General features: G+C 41.2%; 1 protein-coding gene and 1 long non-coding RNA gene across 3 annotated transcripts in view; one reads left to right on the forward strand and one right to left on the reverse strand.

Moving 5' to 3' along the window:
* The window catches only part of vvl (ventral veins lacking), a 44,664-nt gene that overhangs the window by 16,218 nt on the left and 8,915 nt on the right, over positions 1 to 19,531 (reverse strand). The gene's annotated exons all lie outside the window — the stretch shown is intronic.
* On the forward strand, positions 8,380 to 18,523 carry LOC105425183 (uncharacterized). Its single transcript, XR_967618.2, has 2 exons — positions 8,380 to 9,169; positions 15,599 to 18,523. It is a non-coding gene; the product is annotated as an uncharacterized LOC105425183 (long non-coding RNA).

Consider the following 19,531-nt stretch of genomic DNA (forward strand, 5'->3'; position numbering starts at 1 on the left):
AAAGCATCCAGAAAGTACAGGACGTCCATGGAAGGCCGATGCGCTCACGAAAGCTTCTATCGATGCGATGGAAATGCAAATCCTACGGCAAATCCTCTTGAGGATGGACGCGCGCGTGCATACGAGAGAAAAAGACAGACTAGCAAGTGTAAGAAATTGAGTTCCGACGAAAGAAACTTGAGTACTCCATAGTAGTTTTCTTGCAGCGCAAAGTCGACTGTTTTTCCTTATACACGGAAAGAGAGCATAAAAGATAGTACACTTTTGGAAAATTGGAATGCGTATATGCATTAAACATATTGTAAATAAATATAAAAACGAATTGTGTAAAAAATATCCTCCTTATTAATCACTCCTCGAGCACATAAAGTCAATGACATTAAATCGGTTACTAAATAATTAGTAAAATGAGGAACAACATAAATCCTTGTTATACCGCGTGCGCTGGAGATAAGCGCACTTAGTTCAATTACCTCCGCCAGAAAAACGAAGAATGAAGATCGAAAAAAAGAAGAGTGGAAGAAGAGAACGCACCTTTTTTTCCGCAGGTAAATATTTCGTCGCTATCGCGGTTTAGACGATTTAATGGACGGCCATTAAATTTGTCAGCAGGTTCCACGCTCGGAATTCGTGCTCGATTCCCCCCGGGGGGTCGGTGGCTACCCCCCGCGGCCAAGAGGTGCGGCGCAGCGGGCCCGTTTATCGCGCCACCCGGTACATTCGGTAGCCGGGTATGCCGATAGTGTACCTGCATCCGAGTGCTCGGAGGCCCTCTCTATCTCTATCTCTCCCCCGTTGGAAATTTGCATGGCATTTACATCCGATTGCGGCGCAACGCAGGCTGAAAGCGGCGAGCACGGTCGTGGTGGGACCCGGAGATGGGAAGAGGAAGGGCGCGCGGCGTAGGGCGAAGGGCGAAGGGCGAAGGGAACCGAGGGGGTTGAGCGGTCCCCTCCCCTCGCCTCGCCTCGCCGGAGGATCGGGGACGCGTAGGTGCATTTACGTCGGAATTAGACATTATTTTAGCCACTTAACTCCGACGCGTGCACCGGCTACGTTTCAGCGACTCCTTCCGTCCAATGAGCTGCGTTTCGCGCCCGGCTAAGTGCTGTTTACGAGACAGACGAGTCAAAGAGGAACCGAGGGGAGCCGTGCCCCGCCATTTGACTGGGAAAAGGTTCGTTTGCTCGGCAAACGATCCCAATTTCTATCCAATGGACATATGAGCACGAGTGAGATATAAATTATACTTTCCTTAAATTCTTTAGAAAAAGAAATGTAGAACGTGTATATGTGTTGAAATTACATGTTAGTCTATGATTTTTAAACTTTTATGATTTTATAAAAATCAAAAAATAAAATATCATTTTTATATGTTAGTATTGAGACGGGTAATGGCACGCATTTAGAAAAAAAATGTATGAAACAGAAATAAATGAGAGAAGAATAAAATGAAAAATGTATGAAAAAGAAGTAAATGAGAAAAGAATAAAATGAAAAATGTATGGAAACGAAGTAAATGAGGAAAGAATAAAATGCTATCATGATCTAATGAGAAACGCTAACTCGTAAAAGAAATTGACATATGCTAATAAATGATCGTAATTCTGTTCCGAGATTCTACGCGATTTCTACCGTGACAATATCAATAAATTCATTGGCGCGTGCACGTGTCTACGTTGCTTTTTCGCAATTACTTTTCGCGTGTGCATAATCTGCAAGGTCACGTTCTCGGACATACTTTACGTCTGATAAAACTTATTCTTTTAAATTTACACATACGCAATAATGTTAATTTATCTCGGATTAAATCGAAATTGATCACTTCTATTGGAATTTCCAATTGAACTTTGTTTTAACGAAGAAGATTTCCCATAAAAAAGTTGAAAAAAAATTTAAGCTAAATTAATTAAATACTAAAAAAAAAAAAACCCGGAACGAGAAAAATAATATAATCAATCATCATATTTCATATCAATGAAATAATATGATATCAATACTTAATATCCTGCAAATTGCACATTTGGGAAGAGATAGATTATTAGAAAGAATTAGATATCAAGGTTTCTAAGATTAAGAATGATCGAAGTGCAACAACACGCACACGAAAATATTCTTTGGGATATCCGAATGAGCGCTCAAGGTAAAATCACGGGGTCAGGGTCATAGGTGCAGTTACGTCGGAATTGGACATTATTTTCAGCGAGTACCGTCCACTTAACTTAGCTGTACGCGCGTGTATGCACGTATATGCGTGTCATAGGTCCTATTATCGCGGCCACTTGGTGCCGGAATGACGATACCAGTCTGTCCGTTGCTGAAGTTCATCCTACGAGTGAGAGAATACAATAGTAATTCGACTCGACCTATTTCAAATCGCTCCCCCTCTCCCTCTCCAGATATGAAACCGGCTATTTTACAACTTCGTTTCATTTTCGTACTTGAAAAAACTTCTCGTTGCTTTTCTTTCTGGCATAGAATATTTGTATTCCCAATTCTAAAAACCTTACAATTTCAGGAATATTTGACAAATTCGCAATCCTCGTTGTAGAGAAAGAATTTGCAGACTATCATATAAAAATATATTTTACAAGTAATTGTTTAAAGTCAAATCGTACATAAAACATGTATTTTTTGAAAATTAGTTCAGTGACAGGTGAAATCCGAGGGATTTCGCGAGACATCTCTGACAGACCGTGTTGTAGTAAAATATTTTTCCATCTCGTGCATATTCTCTTCCTCCTTCCCTCCATCTCCGAAGGAATCTAGCCACGAGCAACAGGGCGGTTGTAAAACGTAGCTGACGCAGCAGACGTAATATCATAAAGGTAAATCCGCTACGCATAGATGTTGGCGAACAATCTTGCATACGAAACGTGTAATCGCGTCGTAACTTCGACACAAAATCATCGAACAACGATTATCGAAACGTCGACAATCGCGCGAAAAAGAAATTTGAGGGGCCAGTTACGGCTGGAAGAATCGAGGAGAAAAGCCCGTTTCTCTCGCCCGACTGTTCAGATCCGCGAGTCGAAGGGAATGAAAGGGGAACGCGGCAATAAGTCGATCGGAGCATCGATAAAATTGAGAATGCACGCGGTCTGCCGCTTTTAATGAATGAACGTCTCGTGAATATAGTAAAGAAGAGAGAGAGGAGCATAAGGGGCTCCATGAGGACGGGGTGAGCGAGGAGGGGTACGAAGAACGGCGTGAAATGGGAAGAGCGAGTACATGTGCACGCGTGTACACGCAATACGTACACACGCGTATAGTCACACACACACACACACACACACACACACACACACACACACACACACACACACACACACACACACACACACACACACACACACACATACACACATATGGATAGAATACATGGATAGTTTAACGTTTGTGTAACGGCGGAATGAAGCGGATAGCGGCAGCGGCGGCGGCGGCGACGGCGGCAGCACGGAGATCTACATAATGTTTATTATGCTAACCTAGGCCAACGCGGTTGCATCAACAAGTGTTATATTATCATTCAAATAAAATGTTTTAATCTGCATACGTTTTATCGCCCTCCCGCGGGCATGCGGAATGCATCGCCGGCACGAGACACGCGTTCCACACGCGGCACGACGGACACGCGCCCGTCGTTTGGTTCTTTTAAATGTCCACCGAGCGTGCCTGGAGCGGAATTCCTTCCGGGGCGGTTCTTTCGATGGCGATTTCGTCGGAGTGAGCCTTACCCGGGAAAATTGATGGAGATTGCCTCCGACACATATTACCTTCGTCTAACGGGAAACTCGGAAGAGATAAGCTCTCCGATAATTTTATCACGATCATGTGATAAAATTATATACACGTGATTTATGCATAATAACAATTTGTTCTCAGTGCCTTGCGTTGTATCAAATTTGCTGCATATAAAATATGACTCATATTTTCGTAAGTTCCTCACTCGTATTAAAAACGCATAAGTCAAGATAATCGTTCCCCGGAGGAACGAGCAAATCCGACCTCGAAGATCGTAGAAGAGTATTCTCCAAACTGTACGATATTGTATTCAGAATTGGTCACTCAGAGGCACTTTATCATCGTCCCGACACCAAACGGGGCATCCCGAAGGCAAAAACTTTACGACAGATTTTCGATTAGACGAAAAGAAGTCCGGCGAGATTTACGAAAAGTTTCCTAGGAACGAGCTCTAATCTGAATGCGTTTTATCGGTCCCGCGGGTCACGTCGAAACACAGAACACACGCAAAAGTTTTGCGTTCCGCCATGCGACACGCGAATGCGTGCACGTGTTGCCTCGTGAGTACTATTAAGAAATAGTTTTGTGCGCCGCGAAATGTGGAAAAAGTCGGCCTGTGGCCACTTGCTCCGTAATTTGAAGCGTGACGACACGAATCCGTGGTGACACATAATTTAATTAATGATTTGCATGCATTAGTGACGACTGTGCGCGCAAAAGTAATCCAGGAGAAAGAATAAAAACCGGCGAAGGGACTTAAATGCACGCGCGATCAATCACGCGATCAACGATCCGTATGATGACGATAAAAAAAAATGGGAAAATGAGGGCACATCGATGCCCCGATAAGAATATATTTCAATATAAATGACAATTTATCAAAGTTCGCGCTAGGTAATTTCGTTTTTTTTTTTTTTTTTTTTCGTTGTTTGGAAGCAAAGCATTTCTCCAAAGATCCTTTAGAATAATTTTGGAATAATTTAAATTACTTTTCCCGATATTTCCCGCATTCGCAGAATTCAAACTATGAGATCTTTACTCATATAAATGCGCAGATGTAGAGAAATCATCTCGCGATCGCTAGTGCGATCGCAGCAACGAGAGAGAGCTCCAAAGTAGACTTTTCGTCTCTTCCCTATCTCACTTGCGGCTGATCCGGTAATCATCCTACTTACGTCTCGGTCTCTCTGTATATCTGTCCCGACCTCTCCGCCGGTTTCCCGTCCCGCTCCCTTTGTCTCCCCGCCATTCGGGCGACGATCGGGGTGGAGGATCTTTCCGTGCCACCTGTGTGTCTTCATTATTCAGCAATGCAAATAGATTGCTGGCGCATTACCATAATTAGATTCAATATTTGTAGCTTGTCACGCCGTTACTATAATTCATCGGGACGACCGTGCGTCTATCTGGCGATTTGTTAGCTCGATCTCGCCCCGCGGGCGAAAAATGTATGATTGATACGCGACGCGGGTTGCACGCCGCGGTGAAATTAGCGCGATCATCCTCCGTAAATTCCCGCTACCGCGAATCTCACAACACCTCTCACCGATGTAACTAAATGAATCCCGCATTGAGACATATGAATGAACATACGTCAGCGTAATACGAACGAGCTCGAACGAGGATAGTCATAAAAACGTGACGTGACGGGCGAATTAATTCCTCGAGTATCGAAAAAGCTAACCTGCAGGGTGTATGACTAATTGCCGCTGTCATCTAGATAAGTGACTAGCAATATCGACATTGGCAATCGTGCCACGTCAAGATCCTAATGAGCCTACTAAAAATTGTGACACGTCCGTTTCTCTCGGAGGTGGAGCCTCAAATTTAAAAATTTAACAAAGGTATACTCGGAGCGCGAGTATCTTTCGAGTTGCAGGCGAGTGAGAAATAAGTAATATTTAACAAAACTTTCATATTTGTTGCACGCTCTTAAGTACCGGTCCACCCACTGTAAATCCATAATCATAACGCTGCGACACTACTCTCATAAATAATTCAGAACAAACTTTGCCCGCGTTTGAGAAAAATGCAGAAACTGGTCTCGACACACTCGATATCTGTGTTTTGACCCCAGCTTTGCCGAAGGCCACAGTAACGTAATAACTTAACGTGAGTGCTTTTCAACGTAAAATGTAGACTCTTAGAGAATAATGTAGCAATCGCGAAGGTCAATGAGGCGCACAGATATTTTCACAATCAATTAAATGACAAACTGACGAAACGTCACAGTTGATAAATAATGAAAATTTCGATTTATATAAATAGCAAGCAAAGTACGTAAGAAAAGAATTAATAGATTTGTCACGTCACGCGCGGTTGTTCATGTTAAAATATATGATTCCGTAATTCCTAATTCCTTTTAATTCTTGACTGTATGTCAATTTTCGTCGTAAATTATTAGAAAAGCTTCTTTGTTATTTTTACACACGTACACACGTACACACATATACACCATCAATTCCGGCTGTCTCTCGTGGCTGACGAATATGGGTCGCGTTTATGTCACGGCGTGTCAGCTTGTCATTACACGTTTCGCGTATGGAGTGCATTTCGCGAAATCGAGATGTATTTATGATGCACGAGCACTTTACTTCGAAGTAAGTAAAAAACGATTTCCTGCTTAACCGTCTAATCTGCGCATCTGGAATAAACTTCGCGAAATAGTTCCCGAATTGTATAACGTAATTGTTTAACGTATACAAAAATGTATAAAGAAATATATTGTACGTAATATCGTTATTTGTGGCAATAATACTTTACGAAACGAGATGTTTTTGTTAGATACGTCTCTCAAAATCAAATTTATAATGTTGACGGTCCTATGCAATTTTTCTCGACGAATGTTTTCGGGTTAGTCAGTAGACCGCGGTGGACGTTTGCCCTCAATTAACTTTATAAGTGAGTAAGGAGGCGTGCGCCCGACCGTCCGTCAGTTCGTTCGTATCTCCATTGCATGCGATGTTCATTCTACAAGTGCCAAATCTCACTACCGGGTGTTGGGCACTTTTATTGGCGTATAATGGAGCCACAGAGGAGCGAAGGAGTTCGCGGGATGCACGCACCAAGATTATTTGCACGGAACGCTTATTCCGTTTGCCACATGTGCGATGATACGTTCGTCATATCCTCTTTCCGAGACGAGAGATACATAATAACTAAAGAAGATTTATTAAAGCAATCAAGAAGTAAATAACAAATATAACGTAAGAAAATGAATATATATTATGTATAATATATCCATCTCTGATGATTTAGCTATCAATTTATAAATTTAGTACTACATTATAGGTGTTAATTTATTTGCTTTTCAAGAAGTGAGTTAAAATACTCTGGAATCTGATCGGAAAATTCTAAATTCCTAATTTTGCATGAGAGTCGAGGATAATTCCTCAAAATAAAACATGGGCATATTAAAAAATGAAGTAATCTCAATGAAATAATCTCGCCGAACGGGACTGTGACGCAAAGAGGTCTCCCGTCTCTCACGTTCTTACACTTCGACAAATGCGTCGGTCCCGTCATTTCCCGCGACCAAGTGCGTTTCCGCGGGCAGTGTAAGGTAATGCGGGCATAAGTCAAGCGAGCGTCGGCGGATCCCGACGTGATCTCGGCTACCTAAAAGAGCGGCGCTCTCTCGAGGAACGTTCAATCTTTATCGCGCTGCGAACCGCGCATAAACGTGCAGATGCACGCACGCATGCACGCACGAGCGCACGTTTTCGAGCGTGTATATACGGACACGCACTTACCTACGCACGCGCGTGTGCACGAGAAGTAAAAAGATTCGCGATGTACACGAATAAGTCCGCCTACGCGAGCATGTACCGTACAAGAGATGTACTGCGTTCGCCGTGACGTGCGTGTGCACACACGTTGCACACGTGTACACGCACGTACACGACACCGTGGACGTACAGGTGTACGTTTCACGAGCGCATGCGTAGGCTCGTTTACTTAGCCAATGCCATAGCTGAGTTATTTATCTGTCTTTTGCCCGGCAGCGCCAGTCGAGAATGCCTCTATACGAGCCAACACTCCTAGAGAGTCGTATGCGCGTGGGTCCCCGAGTTTTTTTTTTTTTTTTTTTTCTTCTGTTCAAGGCCTACCTGGTTATGTTGCTGTCGGACGCACGATCGGTTCTCTCCTTTCCTTCTTACGCTACGTCCGTCTCTACCGTTTGTCTCCGTCACCTCGGTCTTCCCGTCTTTTTTCCTTTCCCTCTCTCTTTCTTAGTTTTTCTTTCTCCCTCGCTCCGTTTCGCCGGGACCACTACAATCTCGCGAGGAAAAAAAAAAAGAGAGAAAAACAGAAAATTGATGAAAAAGAATATCCGAGAGGTGAACAAGGTTGGCATAAGGACGATCCCAAGGAATCTCTCGCAAAGTGGATCCGGTACTTAACATCGACAAGTTCGCACGTCCCAAGAGTTTCGAATGGAACTGAAGACGATCGTTAGACGGTGACGTCGTTTCGCGTCGACGTGTTTTCGATCACGATGGATCGACTGGATGGTAGAATTGACTTTTAAATTCTGCCAAAGGTCTGAAGACGACGAAACAATTAAAATCATTGTGAAATCTTGAGATTTATCTCTGTCTGTTTACATGTATCTGTTTTCTCATGGAGTCAATCAATTATTTTTATATTTAAGAATAATATATAAAAGTTTAGAAAGAGAGAGAATATAAGGAAACCTTTACTATCCTTCAATTCATTCAAATTAATCGTCTTTTTTTTCGACTTAATTGCAAACTGCGCTGTTTCTTAAGGCCCAACATCGCGATGGAAAATTCGGTGCAGAGATACGTAAACGATAGATGAAGGCTGCGTTCCGATCCAGTCACTGTTAGTACTTAAAATATATAGGTTCAGGTCATGTATATTATAGATTTTCAGTATTAGCAGTAAATTTTGGAACGCAGCCGATGTCTCGCGTACGCGGCTCACGCTCGCTCTCCGTAGCCGGATTGTTGAGTGACGTCAGCGTCACCGGAAATGGAATGTAGGTAGCGATGCTTATTAAGCTTCGGAGTGCGAGAGAGGGCATTACAACGAGAGAGAAAGAGAGAGGGAGGGAAAGAGAGAACTCGACGGAACAGCGGTTGAAGGGAGAGAAAGAGATCTAGAGAGAAAAACGGGAGAGAGAGAGAGAGAGAGAGAGAGAGAGAGGGGGGGGAAGGATGGCGTTCAATTGTTTCCTCCGCACACGCGTACCGCGTATGCACGTAGGTACGTACCTACGTCCGTTCGTATAAAGAAAACGACGAAGATCCTAGTGTGGGCATCGGCTATTAAATCAATGCGCTGGTGTCAGGATCTGTTCACGCCTCGCTAATACACTCGTGGAATGTCAACGAGGCGACTACCTTGAGAGAAGGAGGCTGTCGCGGCTGCGATGTAGGAAATCTCGCGAGCCATAAGGGTAAGTAAAAGATAACCTCTTCCGGCGAGTTCCTTGGAGGTTTTTTTAAGATGTTAAATGCCGCGGAAATGTCGTCAAAATAACATGCAAAATGTCTCTCAAATGTGAAAACGTGAGTGAACATTTAAAATTAAGCTTTAAACTTTGTGCTTAATTAATTTTCATTTCTTATTGAATATGAGTAAAGAAATTATCGACAAGTCAGATTGCTCCGATAAACGCGATGGCGCGTTGGCGAGCAGTAAGAATTCTATTTTTAATTGCCTTATCCCTTACGGTAGAATAGAAAGGAATAGATGTTTTAGAATGTTTCCTTGATCGCTTAAGTTATTTGTGAAATGAGGAATGAAGAATGAATAATCTGCGTGCGACCGCACTCAGGAAAAAGACTTATTCAACTAATAATGTGGATAGCGGTTTTGCCGTGCGGTTTGGACGTGCTTATTCTCATAACGATCGCACTTCCATTTCCTTATCGCGTATGAGCGTCTATATATGTATATGCGAGCAAGAATGATTGCGTCTACATTCGTTTATGCCGTGTCTCTCTCGAGAGAGAGACAGCCATTAAGCGAGAGATAAAATGTTCGTCAATAACTAATTAACAGAAGCAAGAACAATTTGCCGATTCGAACGACATGTTAGACAGGCAAACGAGAGATAGATACATACATTCTACAATTGAAATAGGCGTTAGTCTCTAGTTGTGTATATAACATATCTTTCGTTATAAGAATAGAAAAAATGCCACATATTTGCTAATATATTTGAAAAATGTAATAATTGAAATTTAAAAGTGCACAAACGTCGTAAATGTTGAAAAATATGTAGGTAACGGGGATTTTCTGTTTTCGACGATCAGTAACTTTTTAAAATGTCGATTGTTCTCTCTGGAACAGCCTCTATCAGTGGTTTGAAATATCGAGGCTTGCTCGTATCTCGCGCATGGAATGTTGACGAACAAAGCGCGCGACGGCAGCGATCCAAGATGAAGATGCAGTAGAGAGCCGCCGTGAGAGAGGTGTCGCTAGGTATAATTATGGTGTTCCAGATAAGGTCGAGAAACGTGTAGTAACGACTTCGTACGGGCTACCGGTCTCTTGTACGAACGGCTACTTTTATCAATCGGCTATTAAATCAATGCGATACCGACCGTTCACGCGGCACGGTGTTCACGCCTCGCTAATGCGCGATCCGAGGAATGTCAGGAAGGCGATCGGGATTGGCGCCGTGATAACGAGATCTCGAGAGAATTGGAATCCGCCTATATGTCGATTCCATTGAACCATCCTAATACTTTAACATTCAAATAGGGATATATCGTGCTGAAGTTCACGAAGTTATTCTTTTTTCCTACAATTGGCCACTTTAGTCTCTGAGATTTATGAAGATCTTTTTGCGTTAATTTACGTATGCTTATGTGTATAATGCGTAAATTTACATATGCTTATGTAATAGATAATAAATCTTGAAGAAAATTCTACGCAAACAGAACAAAGGAAAAATTACCGCAATGTATTGCGGAAATCGTAGAAAACGCAAATGAAATACTGGAAAGAGATTTAGATCGGAGATTTAAATAAAGATATTGAAGAAGTCGACGTTATAATTTTAGAAACTAGGAAGGCCGGCTTTCGTCGATCGATCGGTATCGTCGAAGAAAGCGGCACAGATCCGAGGACGAAGCGTCGCAGCGCAAATTGCACGCGTGAGTTCATGCAGACGTCGCGCTACGCCTATAACAATAATTTCAGTAGGTGTGAACGAAACCACACCGAAGGAGGGATGAAGAACACAGGGGGAGGACGAGGAGGAAACGCGGACGCGATCCCCAGAGCGCATGCCCGTCGTGAATCGAAGGGGTTGATAGGGGTTGATTAGCGCCTGCGCGCCACATAGTCCCTCCACTTCATCTCTCCGCTTTCTCCCTTTTCTCCCTCTTCTAGAACCGCGTCCCTCTCTTATCAGCCACCCCACTCTGCTGCTCATCCCCTCTTCTCATCTTTTCCCTTCGTTCCGCACCTCGTCGCTTTCATCCCTTCCGTCCATCCCGTTTTTCCCGTCGTCTCCCGTCTTTCTCCTCGTTTGTCCGTCCATCCCTCGTTTGCGTTTCCCTTTCTCTTCTCTCGACTTTCCCTCTCTTTCTCCTCAGAGAACTCGGATTTTATCCCTGCCTCACTCCTTCTCTCGTCAAGTGTCTCTGTCTATGATTTTCTATCCTTTTTTCTCCCGCTTGTCGGTCAGTTTCACCCCCTTTCGATACGCGCCGCTCATTGTTCGCGCGTGTCACGCATCGCCGAGGTGAAACCATCCGACGATTTCCTGGCTGGCACCTGGTTTCGCGCGCTGCTTTTTTCCTCTCTGTCTTCCTGTCTCTTTCTGTTGTCTGCTTTCATCATAGAAGCCGTTGTTACCGTTGACCAGTCGGAGGGCACCCGATCGGTGGATCGTGACGAGACGACGGAAAGGGGAGAACGACTTCCGAAATGACCGATGTCACTGTCAATGGCGGGGGAGCAGGGCTAACGAGGGTGTGACAGGTGTAGCGTCAAATCAGTACGTTTGTGATCTCAGCCAAGGGAGCGAGTAGCATCGCTGGAGGGGGGGGGGGGGGTGAATCGGTAGAACGGGAGAGATGGTTAGTGGTTTTATAACATCGGTGTTTAAAGGGTGTCGTGTTTTTGCGTTCACTATTTAAGGAGGGATTTAAATGTTTCACGCGAGGATATATTATCGTGGATTTGCTGCGTTATATAATTCCAATAAATTGCCACGTGCTGCTTGATATAATTAAATAATTGATATTAATAATAACGAAATAGCTGGGCTGTCTCGTAATTTAATATTGATCTGTGAAGCCTGCGATATGTATATCACGGTCAATCAGACCAGATGCAATATTGAATATTATATTCGGCGTCATAATTATCATCATCTTGCGGCATAATTATCATCTCTTAATGCGATTTCGAAAGAGACGAGAGAGACATTTATATGAAATTTATATTTTTAATAATCTCATAAAAATGCAAAAAATTGTCATAATGATGAATCTAATTCGTTATTCATTGACGGAAATTCTGGAATATTTTAAAATGATTCTCGTAAACTCTTACTCAAATCGATCGATTTAAAACCTATACATTTAACGACTTAATCACGGAATGCATCGCACTTCGTTTATTCTACGCCGAGAAGCAATGACGCGCCCAGGAAAGCGTTTGAATTCCGCTGCAAATCTCGGCTTTCTGCGATTTCCCCACTTCTCGCATGATACATCTTAATCGGATGCATATTTCCACACATAATTAAAGTCAAAATTCGCACATTAACATAATAATCTGCCTCGCGTGGATACGCTTGGATGGTAGCGTCGGGCACTTAAACGTCGCGCATCGGGGAACGCCGTTCTTTCGTCGGTAGGAACCGGAAGCACGTGTCAGCCACCTGATCGTCACCTCTGTTGCGAACTGCACATTCGTGCGTGCATCGGCATACGAAAAGAGAATTTGCTCGCATCACCATAACAACACTTTGTAATCTGAAACGGATTTATCCTTAATATGGGCATAGATTTTTAATTTCTATCAGCAAATATATCAATAAATATTTCGACATTTGTTTACTCGTATTACGTAATGTTATTCAAGTCTATTAATCATTCTTTTTCAAGAATAAGATTTAATTTCAAAGTTTTTTAGCTTCAAGGTTCAAATCTCAAAAAGTCACTTTTTTCGGTGATTCATCACCCAGAAAAAATAACATTAAGTATCGATATTTCTTTTGAGAAAAAAATTGTTGATTGTAGATTCGTCAAAGAAAACGTGTCTCACAAGTCAATGCGATGAAAATCGACACGCTTGATATATCCCGACAGCCGCCGAACCGAGCGATGGCGGCAGATCGCGAGGCCTACCGCGGTTATTGACGACCGCGATTATGATTATCGGTATTATCCCCGCCTGTCTTTTGCTCTCTCGGCAGAGATTACCCGAAGCATATTCGCGCGCTTCCGAAGTGAGTAGATTGTAACGCGATACCTTCACCGTAACGCCCATTCGCCTCGATTGGCGGAGATCGCCGCGCGTCAGGAAGCCAGGATCTTTACCACCAGCGTAATTGTCGCGCGTGAAATTTGCATATTAATGTCCTGGAGATTTTTATGTTGTTTCCCCGTGAGTATATTATTGTCCCAGGGTTTTGCGCGACGTGTTATTTTCGGAATTAATTCCGGGAATTATAAACGCATTTTTGTCCGCGACTTAAATTTATAAAACGATCTGCAATGCACTTCCCAAACTAAAACCGAAAAATTTTAATGCTAAAATCAACGAAATTGTTTGTTTATACTACGTCTCTGAGACAAAGTCTATCCTCTTTATTGCTTGAGCTAATATAATTTGATTAATATTCTAAATAGAATTATTTGTGATTTTTTTTTTAAATAAGAGACGAAGCACTGAATAATGCATCAGATTAGTTTGCGGGGAAGCCGCAGCAGGAAGCGAACGCAGGCAATGAAATCGACGGGCTGTTTCGCGGCCGCGCGATCATATTTTTCGCCTTTAACGGCCGTAAAAATAAGCGCGACATAAACCGCGAACAATGCGTGTAAAAACCGATTGTAAAAATACTCTCGCGCGCGCGCGCGCAATCGCGGACGAAACGCGGGAACGGACAGGAGTGATGGCCCCGTGCGACTTTTTCCACCGTGAAAAGTGCTGGCGGAGGAGGAGTATTACACCCCCGAATAGATTCGGTGGGTTGTAAAAAAAAAAAAAAAAAAAGACGATACTATGGCTTACTCGATCGAGATTTACGAGACAAACGCACGCGTTTGGAATATAACGGTCAGTCGTATTTCCGCGTCGTTCGACGTGGCGCAAGAGGTGGTTAAAGAGTTTTAAACCCGTTACACAATTGGTCGTCATGTTCGACTGGAAAAAGTATACTGTTACATATATGGTTTAGCGATACGTTAAAGACAACGCCTTCATCAAGAGCTCTTACACCTGCTAATTTTGCATGGCGAATCGATAATCGAAAGGAAATTGAAATCATAGAATAGAAAGGTATTCAATCATCAAATATTTTAGACGTACTACTTCAGAGAAGCAATTGTAAGAGACAAAGTTCTAACGAAACTAGAAAATTGTTGAAAAATAATTGACTGCTGATTGATTCCAAAATTTCAGATTATCATTTGCAAATTCCCCATCGGAGCATCGGCTTGTTATCAGGTTTGATCGACTTGACCGTGTACTGGATTCTAAACAAGATCTCTTGTTTGTGCAATTTGCGTTTAATAATTTAATACTATTTGAATCAAACATGTTCGGTTTAATAAAAGAATGTGTACAACATTATTTATGTGTGATTAATCGAGCGGTACATCGCGAATCATTCTCCGCATAATTAATAATGTAGTGTTTTCGTCGTATAAAGAGGCTGTTCCCTTCCAGCGGACTCAACGTGCAAAAATTGGGCCAAATGTGGTATACTTCCAATTAATTCACGGTCTTTTTGTGGAGAAATCATATAGAAATAGCGCAGACAAATCATCACATTCGGACACGACGCGTATTGATCTAAATATTTTGCGTTCTAGATTTAGCATGTCGCGCCAACCAATAATTTCAGCTGAAAGCATCAGCATGAGATCAGTTGTAATACAATAAACGCCGATATTGGTTGCGATAGCAGAATCTTGTTACGCTAAATCGAGGACGATTTCGGGCTACGATAATAATTTACTATTTGCTATCTATGGTAACGATTAGTTCCATCGGACTCTCGTAATTCGCTTCTCGGCGACATCAAACAGGAGAAAAACACAATTAAGAATTCATGATTATTAAACGTCGATCGATGAAATTGCAGCGTCAATATCTGCTGTCAAAGTATTTTGAAATAATGCCTCGAATTAAAAAACGTTAAACCGGTCGATCGTTTCCTACGTTGAAATTAAGTCGTTAATTATTAAGAAAACACTAATCTTGTTTTCTCATTTCTTCAATCATATTGCACATTTTTTTGGAAATATAAACATGTTGATTATATAAACATGTTTGTTGCCTTCTTTCGTCTAAAGTTACCATTTTACTTGTGTGTAGTGCAGCTTTTGTATAATTTACGTCGATACCGGTTTATTAATTGATCGAACTATTTGACGTTTACGGGATGGATAAAGAGAAGAGCGGCCAGAATAAGTGATAATAACTATAACAAGATGTCAAGATCTTTTAAGTCAGATATTTTAAGTGGCTTAACTACAAGCAGCGAGGCCGGCTACACAAGGCTTTTTATCGACGGCAAGAAATTAAATAACTACAAATCTGAATCGCGGACTCTTTTGAATAAAAAAAAAAAAAAAAGCTACGTGTTAACTATTACTGAATGAAAGCAATGTTGAAACCTTTTTCGTTTCAGATTGCATCACTCGACTTGAGCAATAAAATCCCTGGGAGGAGACGACTGCTTCTTCAAGGTAAAACGTGCCACGATATTCGATTTCGCGATAAGCAACAACGACACGAGCCTTCGACGCGTAACCGTAGGCGTAGCGAGAAACACCTTCGGAGTCAGTCCGATACGTTCGATGATGAGCAAACACCAAGATCTCGCTGGAATCTCACGAACGTTAGAACAATGTTTTCCAATGGCTTCTTTGCGTAATGGACTGTTTCTAAGTGATAAAACAATTTGCGGAAGCAACTGAAAGCGCGCACACAAGCGTTAAACAAATATATAAAATATAAACAGAAATTAATGTGTAATAATGAAAAGCCTAATATAAGAGTGTTATACCATTAAATAAACTTGAAATTGCTATTTAAAGGTCGATTGCGTATCATCCGATAAGCGATTTAGCGATTTAGATACGCGCGTATATCAAATCGCACATGTAGTTCTAATTAGATAATCTACTATTAATTAATTTAATTAGAACATAATGTAAATGTAATTAATAATCCGTATTGACGTGTGTTTTCGATCGTTTCTCTGTTGTTTCAGCACGAATTGAACAATATCTTTATTAACGATAGAACGATAGAACATACCTATCCCAGAATATTATAAACGTTTAATGGATTTCATCGACGCGCGTCACTATCTCAAGCATTTTTTTTTCCTGCAACGTGCGATTATCCCGCATGTCACTTGGCCGTCACGGCAATTTCGTCATATCGTGCGGTAATTATACACGATGCGACGTACGAGAGAATAATCGAGCGATCGGACGAGGTATTTCTCGCCGTCGATCGACAAACAGAGTCCGGACTTCGTTCGTGGAAACGAGAGACAATCGCGAGGAAAAGGTCTCGGAGAGATGAAGTGCTATTCAGGTTCGATCGATTATGCGTGCGAATACATATTTTTCGTCGTTTCCTCACGTCGCTCACGTTGTTCATTAAGCTCTTAATTAATGCAATGAAAGACTTCAATACCACCACGCCACGGTTAAGTCGCGCGAATGAACTTTTACCGTAATTATTCATGGATACATCACGGATGGAAATGAGACACGAGAGTAAAAGTGTTCGCCCACGGTGATTCGAAAAAAAAAAGATTTTAAAGCTTGAGAGATTTCAGATTTATCTATTGTGAAATCAAAAAATCCTGCAGAAACCGTAACCATTACAAAATCCGTACAGACAACAACTGATTTTGATCAGTGATGTTTCTCGCGAATATTTTTTTCTATAAAATTTATTTTTCGAGACCTTTCTAGTTGGGTGAATATCTAATGACCTTATCTCGCGTACGGAATGCTTGTCGATCGAGCGATCATTGAGAAATGTATTACGCAGATTATCAATAATGATCAAAACCAAATAGGAATAGCGCACTTTCGCATTTATTTGAACAATCAACATTATGATACAACAAGAAGTAATTTACAAGAGGAAACCATAGGATGATTCGATTTTCACGATACTGACGCACATAGAATATCGACGAGGTAAAGAGAAATGAGAATTTCTCGACCATAGGTGATGATGATCGGCAAATAAAGCAAAACGCCAGGTGTATGTTGCACATTACTTTCATGTCATTTATTAATTGAAATTCAATAGTAATTTAGCTTCCGCCATTCTAACAAAATGTCTTCATCATCAGATCGCCAGATCTTTATTTTTACGTTAATAATAATTAAGATTTAATTATATTAATAATATACAGCATGGGAAAACGAAGGGCGCGGGGAAAAAAGGAATTGTTTACAGATGTGTACCATTTAACAGTTTCGTGTATACGTATATCTCTAGATGTACCTTTACATGCTTTCTGTCACATCTGTCTCATTTACACCTTGTTCATAATCCACAACATCCGCACGCGTTAATATGTCAAGAAAACGCAAAATCATGGTTCGAAATCGGTGTAATATTCATGAGTTCGCTTTTTGATTATCTCAGACATAAAAATTTTAATTCATATATATATATATATATATATATATATATATATATATATGAATTAAAATTTTTATGTCTGAGTCATATATATATATGATATACAAACTCTGAAAAATATCTGTAAAAAAACAAAGTAAAAATTTAATACAAAACATAAAAAAAATACAAACAGAATAATTTTGAAATATTTTTCAACAATTATTTTGTCTTGAATATTTGTCTTATAAATATACATATATACATATATATATATATATATATATATATATATATATGATGATACATACACGCACAACATAAATTGAACTTATCAAAATTATACCGATTTCACTCTTTGCACGAAATAGAACGTGAATCGAAGAGCGCGGTTGTTTCGCGAAATCATGATTATTGTCAATTCCAGAGAGAGGAAGAAAAAAAATACAAACGTGCCTCGGGACAAGATCCAATTAGCAATTGTCCAATTTCGCGTTTGCGCGCGTCGATTCGTCCGGAAAAGGATTTCCTTAATTTCCTTAACGAACAACCATGCTCCTCGATCTCTATATCTCCGAATACGTTCGCCAGCAGTCGTACGATGCCACGATCGCAACATTCGACATCATGGTTTTCCACCAATCGCACGCGTGCACTCTTACTTTTTTCCTCGCTCACTTTGCGCTCTTTTCCTTCTCATCCCTCCTTTTCTGCATTTACAAAAAGAAAAAAATAATACCGAATTTTGCGCAGCGTCTCATTCATCGTTTCGCAATTTCGCATCAGTCTCCCTCGCTCTTGTGTGTCGGCGCCCGAAAAAAAACGAACGATCCGATTTGTTCAGCCAATAAAATCACCCAGCCCGATCAATCACCGTTAATTTCGATCCCGGGGACGCCCATTCTTTTTGCGTGAGAGTTAAATTATAAGCGTCCGTCGCACTCGCAGCGATCCGCAATCGCGCACCGATGCCAGTGGGTAAAGTCGTTTGTCGATACAACAAAATCACTTTGCCGACTACGTATCCGCTTCCTCCCTCCCTGTATGTACATACATATATTTATACATCAAAATCAAATTACACAACGGAAAAGAACACAGTGTAAGATATTGCCGAATTTTACAGGGAGAGAGCTTGCGCTATTTTATTTCTTGCGACAAATTTAAAGACAACCGCAAATGATTTGTTGGCTCAACAAATCTTCTCTCGTGCATCTCATTTTTTTTCTCTTCCTCGTCTCTCGCCCTCTTCTGTGGTGTGTGTGTGTGTGTGTGTGTGTGTGTGTGTGTGTGTGTGTGTGTGTGTGTGGCGCGCGCGTGTATGTGTGTGTTTACATGTGCATTCCTTTGCTATTCATTAAGAAGAAAAAAAGTGACAGAAACTAGCATGCAACAACAAATTGAAATTAAATATCGCGCATATCACATACAACTTTCATTTAACGTCTCCGTTAACGTATTCAATACCATTTGTACACATGATGCAATTTATTATTATTATAATACGCGGTTAATTAAGTAATGCGAAAAGTTTGCAGCCGATGCGCCTCTCGGAAAAAGATTTCTCTAATATTCATTTCGCTAACAGCTTTTTATGCAACAATAAAAAAGATCACATCATAACATCAACGTGCAGTGCAATCTCCACAACGCGGAATTCATAATTCACGAGCGTCAATTGAATTATGCGGAACAGCGTATAAAAAAATATACATATGTATATGCAAATGGCGCAAGTGAAATCTTTTGAATCATTTTAATAATGAGCGTCGCGTGTCAATTCGCGGCTGCAACATTCATAAAACCTTTTTACGCTGTTACGGATCAATTTGCAGCATTTTTAAATTGAATCCGGCAACGGTAATTATTTATATGCATGATTAAAATTACCGAGATTGCACTTCTCGTTGAAATTGGAAACAGGTACTGGTGAAGAGTTCAATGTTTTCATTAATGTTATTTCGCC

Source organism: Pogonomyrmex barbatus, unplaced genomic scaffold, assembly GCF_055798465.1.
Source record: "Pogonomyrmex barbatus isolate J1 unplaced genomic scaffold, ASM5579846v1 scaffold1, whole genome shotgun sequence".
NCBI classification, from domain to species: domain Eukaryota; kingdom Metazoa; phylum Arthropoda; class Insecta; order Hymenoptera; family Formicidae; genus Pogonomyrmex; species Pogonomyrmex barbatus.